Source organism: Vombatus ursinus, unplaced genomic scaffold (genome assembly GCF_900497805.2).
Source record: "Vombatus ursinus unplaced genomic scaffold, bare-nosed wombat genome assembly UNPS02000026.1, whole genome shotgun sequence".
Lineage (NCBI taxonomy): Eukaryota > Metazoa > Chordata > Mammalia > Diprotodontia > Vombatidae > Vombatus > Vombatus ursinus.
The window spans coordinates 163,240-169,293 of record NW_020939804.1 but is presented as its reverse complement, the minus strand read 5'-3'; the positions used below and the strand labels follow the sequence as shown (position 1 = coordinate 169,293).

Here is a 6,054-nt window from a genome sequence, read left to right as displayed (position 1 = left end):
TAAGTGATAATAACCTGACTCACTAAATGAAAGAGAGCCTTCTCCTTTCCTCATCTCTGTAAAACTAAAATGAGCCATCTTCTCAGGTCAGGAGAGTTTAGGCTTGCTTCCAAGGTGGTCATATGCCTTCACAGCTTACTATTGAGGTGGGAAATCTCTCCCCTAAGGTTATCGGGTCTGACCTAAATTATTGCTCCCTTGAGTGGGGAATCACTCCCCTAAACCCTACCCATCAAGGGGCTAGTCACAGGGTCCTCTAGATGGGTTCGCCACCTCATTGTGAGCCACTGAAATGAGTTTCCCTTCCACTAGTTTGAGAGATTTCTCCACTGATGACAAAAATTATTTAATCACTCCTTGATAAAAAAAAAAATAAAGGCAAAAAAGAAAAATCTATTTTAACCCTGCTAACTGGAAACTTTAAAATTAGCTAGGTGGCTAGCTGGCCGAAAATGAGGAACTAGCAATTCCATTGCTGAATCTCTAACAAAATCAAAGTAAAGAAAATGGAGCAAAAAGGTGAAAAAAGGAGCCTATGTTTCAAAAGTTTAAATCACGGCCATATAATTTTTGCAAAAATGGAATTTGAGTGCTCCAGAGCTTATGAATTTAGACAGATTAGTCACTAATTTAAACAGTCCTTCTTAGCCCAATTGGGAATTCTTCTTAAAGAAAATGACTTTAGGGTAAATCAAGGCAGACTCACCAATTTTCAGCTTAGAGAGATTTACCTCAGGCTCAGAGAATTTGGGTACAGATAACGAAAGGAGTCCAACCTCCCAGGGCCAGTGTCCATGGGGGAGCCACCAGTGAAAATTCATCTATCCCTTACAGGAGCTGGCCTAAAGAGACTTAGGTCCACGCATCACTGTCCCATTTTGGGGTGCCAACAATGTGGGGATTGTAATTGCCCAACCCATAAGAAAAACCACTGAGGCAGAGCTCTGAGCCAATAGCCCTTTATTAAAAGGGCAATGGTCCCCTCGAATGAAGTGGCCCTCAGGTCTTCCTCAGGATCTGAGATGGCCTCTTCTTTCAGGACCTTGTTTTTATAGGGTTTGACACTCAAAAGAGGCATGGTAAAATACAGAATGTCATTGGTGGATAGACCTTGCTGTGGAAGGCCAAAAATGACACTGGAAATATTTACACTACAGACACTTTGAGCAAAACAGAAACAAAAACAAAACGCCACAACAAGCAGATAGTTTGATCACGTTTATGTAAAAATTCAATCTTCTTCTTCTAAATGGACTGCTTGGAAAGGCAGGATTATTTTCTCCCTTTCAGGGTCTGGCATCTGGAGGATTTCAATTAACGGACTTGGAGGCAGAGAGCTCCTGTACTGTGGAGTGAGCAGGATGAACTGGCGGCATTGCTGGTAATGGGCTATCCTGAGGATCATGTCCATGGCGATTTTTCTATGGTTCCTGTCCATGTAGATATCAAATGCATCCAGACATCTGAAGCGTGATTCTGTGATGGACCATAAAGTAAGCAGGAATACAAAGTTTGAAAAAGAATGGCTATCTCCTAAGGAAGCTGGCATGTCACTGAAAGCAGTGCCTTCTCTAGGCTGGACTGTTATAGAAAGGGTCTCATTCTCATGATCCAAGTGCATCTCCCCATCGAAGCACCAGTGAGATAGTAAGATGTGAAAGTACACTTTGCATCGTAAAGAAAGACTCTTTCTATCATTCTGGTAAATTACATAGCTCTGGGTTGATATTTCATCCAGTGTTTTAATAAACTTTTCCAAATTCTTCACTTTACCATTTAGATCAAGACAACTTTCTTTTACTTCTTCGTACTGCTTCCTTATTTGTTCATAGCTTCCCTGAGTGCAGCTTTCTGATCGGATAGTCTTTCTTAACACAAAAATTTCTTCATCAAGAACAGAGACAGTTCTTGTAACTTCTTTACGCTCCAAGCAGATGTTCTTGGCCAGAGCAGTCTCCCTCTCAAGTTCTCTCTTTTTCATGGCCAGCTCTTCTTTTTTCATTTGGAGATAATTCAGGTGTTGCTCAAGGTCATTTTCATAATGTAGCACAAAATGGTGTTGGATGTTCACTTCTAAGGCAGCCTGGTATTCTTCTTCCATACAGGATTCTATGGATTCTGAAACTTGATCACGTTTCATCTTAAACTCCTCATATCTCTGTTCAGCATCTATTTTCAATTGCCATAAATTCTCTATCTCTTCCTTTCGAGTTTTCATCTCTTCTTCAATCTCTTTCATCTCTGCTTTAATTTCTTGAGCTTCCTCTTCTAGAACTGGGAGACCTATTGACTGATTTTTATCTTCATCCTCAAGGTCTTTTATTTCTGAAGTGATCCTTATTACACTGATCTTTATCTCTTTTAAATGTCGATAATGACTATCAAGAGTTTCTTGATTCTTCCTTTGTTCCTTTTCAAGGGAAGACTCTTGTTGCTGAAATGCTAACAACTGTGCTGTTTTATTTTCTATTTCTTTCTCCAAATTACTTATTTCTATTTCCACATCACCCAAGTAAGTTGGTCTTGATTCTCCACATGAGTAATAGTGATTCTCAAATACTACATCGCCACAGGCAGTTAAAACTTTGCTACAGTTCTTGGGGGGTTCCTGAGCCTGCATCACTTTGAGGGCCAAAGAGTTACTTTTAATAAGCAGCACCGACTCTATGCCCCTCATGTCGATCAAAGTGTTGACCACCACTGTCTTGTCTATTTCTAAAGCTGTGAGAACCGTCGGAAACTCCGGGTGATAGGCCGTTCTGTCTGTGACATCATACAACTCACACTCAAATGCGGACACGATGATCGGTGGTTGCGGAGAGTCTAAGGGATAAAACCTTTTCATCAGTCCTTGAAGGATTTGCTCATCTTTGTGGTTGTCACAAAAAAAGGCAAGAAGAAGGCCACTTAAGCAAGACTCAATAGCCAAAGCAAACTCAGGGTCTCGGAGACGAATGCAAGCTCCCAGTGGGCCTATCGGTTTAAAAGTAAAGTTCGCTTGTCTATGGGCATCATCGACTGCTTCAAGAAGGGCCGGAATCTGTGCTCCAAATCGTTTCAGTGGCTCAGATCTACACTCTTTCCATTGGTTTAGCTGCTGTTTTTCCTCATGCAGTATCTGCTGCACATACGACTCTTCTTGGCTAATTTGAGAATGTTCTTCACCATCTTTGGCTATAGCTTGATGGAGGTGTTTTATGTCTTGAACAAGTGAATCTTCTTGATCCTCAAAGTTCTTTAATTTTTCCTTCAACATGGAAATTTTTTCCTCTTTTTCCAACTCGACTAGTTCCAGACTCTTTTTCATGTCTTCCATTTTGTTAAGAAGCTGTTCTGCAACTTGATCTAATAGATTCAACTTGTTTTGGTAAGAATTATAGACAGGCTCCACCTGACGATAGGCCTCGTCTGTTCTCTTGGCATCTTCCTTTGCCTGCATGCATCCGGGCCATAATGCAGCGGCTTCTTCATTTAACTTTTGCATGTTCTCATGAATGGTTCTGTGCTGCCTTTCTGCTTCATCAAAGTTGGCCTTGGAGGCCTCCAGTTTCTGATTTAATACCACGGTATGTTGGTCTCCAGCACTGATATGATCACTCATATCATCAAGCTTTCTTTCAATTTCACTCACCAGCGCCCACGCTATTTCATGCTTCAAGCCTTCTAATTTCTCCCTCAAGGCAACCCTCTTCTGCAAACGGTCCTCTATCACTGTGCCCTGACACTTGAGCTTCTCGAGCTGTTCTTTTTTGAGGTCTATCTCAAGCTGGCTTCTGGCTTTTTGCTCCAAAATTTCCAAGTGCTCTCCTCGCCTCTGTTCAAGTCCAGTTACTTTCAGAAAGAATTTGTATCTGTCGCCATCCTCTGTAGTCTGCAACAACTGCCTGCCCACTTCCTGCTGTAAAACAGATGCTGGATTGTCTACCCGTATGTTAAAATGACCAAGAATGGCCGTGAGCTCTTCTTTCTTAGAGGACACCAGGTTTCCTGCTTGGCCTTTTAGTCTGTAACTGCTAGTGCCGCTTCGAGTGATGCACTGCTGCACAGTTATCGAGGCCCCATACAGGTCAGACTTGAAAGCATCTTCCCCTCTGTTCCGCAGCGTGATGGAGATGGTGGCTGACACCTCTCCATCTTTCACAAACTCTCCCAAAGACGACCCTAAGGATTCTCCCCCAAGACCGATGACCAGGGCGCTCAGCAAGGCGCTCTTGCCCCTGGGTCCCACCACGAAGTTGACTCTGGGCCCAAATTTCACTGGTCCCAACATGGCGTGGCACATGAAGTTCTCCAGCTGGACACTCTCGATGATGCCAACTTCCGCTGAAGCAGAAGGAGAAGCAGCCGCTTCTCGGGAAACCCTCGGGGCCAGGGCCCTCTCCCTGTCCTCACTGGGGTCACCCTGTGGCCCCAGCCCTGCCCTTTGCTGCTCCTCTGCAGCCTGGGCGGCGACCTGGCCCTCCCCGCTTTGAGCCATGGGCCCGCCTGGATGAGAAGGCCCTTCTGGCGGCCCCTCCCCCTCCTCCTCCATCCTTCCTCCCCCTTCTCCTCCCCCTCCCTTCGGCCCGCCCCGCCCCGCCCCCAGGGGGCCTCTAGGCAGCCCCTACTAGAGGTCTCCTTTCACACCCACCCTCAGACCCAAGGCCCAGGCCCGCCTTCCTGCTGGATGACCAGGGCAGGCAGGGACCAGGCGGAAGCCGCCTCACAGGCGCAGAGGCCCAAGGCCGCCAACGCCCAGCGGAGGCCGCGGCCGGGTGCTCCCCGCCCTCTTACCGCCAGGCTGAGTCCACGAGCGCGCTGCCTCCCCAACCGTCCCCGAAGCTGGGCCCCTCCACCCCTCAGCCCGGAACCACGCGCAGCCACAAGGCGCAGGCCCCAGATCCGCGGCAGGCACGCTCACGCCCACACCGGCCTCCTCAGGGGCAGTGGCGAGTAGCTGAGATGGCTGCCGCTGCTACTGCGCCTGCTCGGAGCGGATCCCAGGCGTCTGTCCGCCCAGCGAGCGGAGGGGGGGGGCGGGGCGGAGCCCTGGAGTCCTGGAGTCCCTCTGCGCCTGCGCTGAGCCCTCTCTGCTGAGGCTTGCCCCCTCCCGCCCCACCCCGCCCCCTCCGGCCCCTCCCAAGTGTTCTCTTGGGGGAGGAGGGGCAGGGGCACCTCATGTTTTTGTGTCTCTCATCAGTCTGTCTGTCTGTGTGTGTGTGTCTGTGTGTGTCGGTCTGTGTGTCCTGGGCCCCAGCTGCGTTCTGCATCCCTCCTGACTTTCTGTCCCTCTCAGTGACCTTCCCAGCTCCCACAGCTTCCCTGGCCATGCCTTCCACCCAGGAGCCAGGGACGGCGGAGTGGCTTCTTCTGGCTTCTTGTCCAAGGCATCCTGAAGGCCTGAAGGGCATGGTCACTCACCATGGGGCAGGCTGTGGTCAGGGAAGCGGATCTGAACAGAAGAGAGGCTTTCTGTGAGCCAACAGTGGCAGCAGACATGGCCTCGAGCCCCCCAGTATTCTTAATATTAATTAAATAATAAGGAATTAAGGAATTAAATAATTCCTTTGGTAGGAAAGAGAAATACCCCCAAATGTGAAAGTGGTGAGGAGAAGAGGAAGCCACACCAAGCTCCTGAAAGTGCAGACTTCATAAAGAGGACCCTACTGCACTACACTATACTTATTAAATGTGAATATAAACCGCATTAAAGTAGAGGAAAGCAACAGGGGGAGGGGAAACTGAGAGTCAAAAAGCAAACTCAAGGAGAGAGAGCCTCGATTTCACCTTCACCAATGTCACAACCTTTTTCTCTTCTTTCCCATACCATACACACAGTAACATGGTCAGAGGCCAGACATTGCCTCTGATCAGGGCACTACTTGCTTTGCTTGGTTTGCTGAAAAACCCATCTTTGGGAGGGGAGACCAACAGAAGGAAAAATGACCCAACATCCCCAACATTCATTTCAGAGACAGATCATTGTCTTTACCAGAGAAATTCAGCTGATAAATTAAAGGTTTTATTAATGTGCAGTGCAGCAAGCAGAGAAATGGGGACTATCCATGCACACCT

At 47.5% G+C, this 6,054-nt stretch overlaps 1 pseudogene; it reads right to left on the bottom strand.

Moving 5' to 3' along the window:
• Positions 1-1,195: 1,195 nt before the first annotated feature.
• On the bottom strand, positions 1,196-4,477 carry LOC114045049 (annotated as a pseudogene).
• Between the last annotated feature and the right edge of the window lie 1,577 nt (positions 4,478-6,054).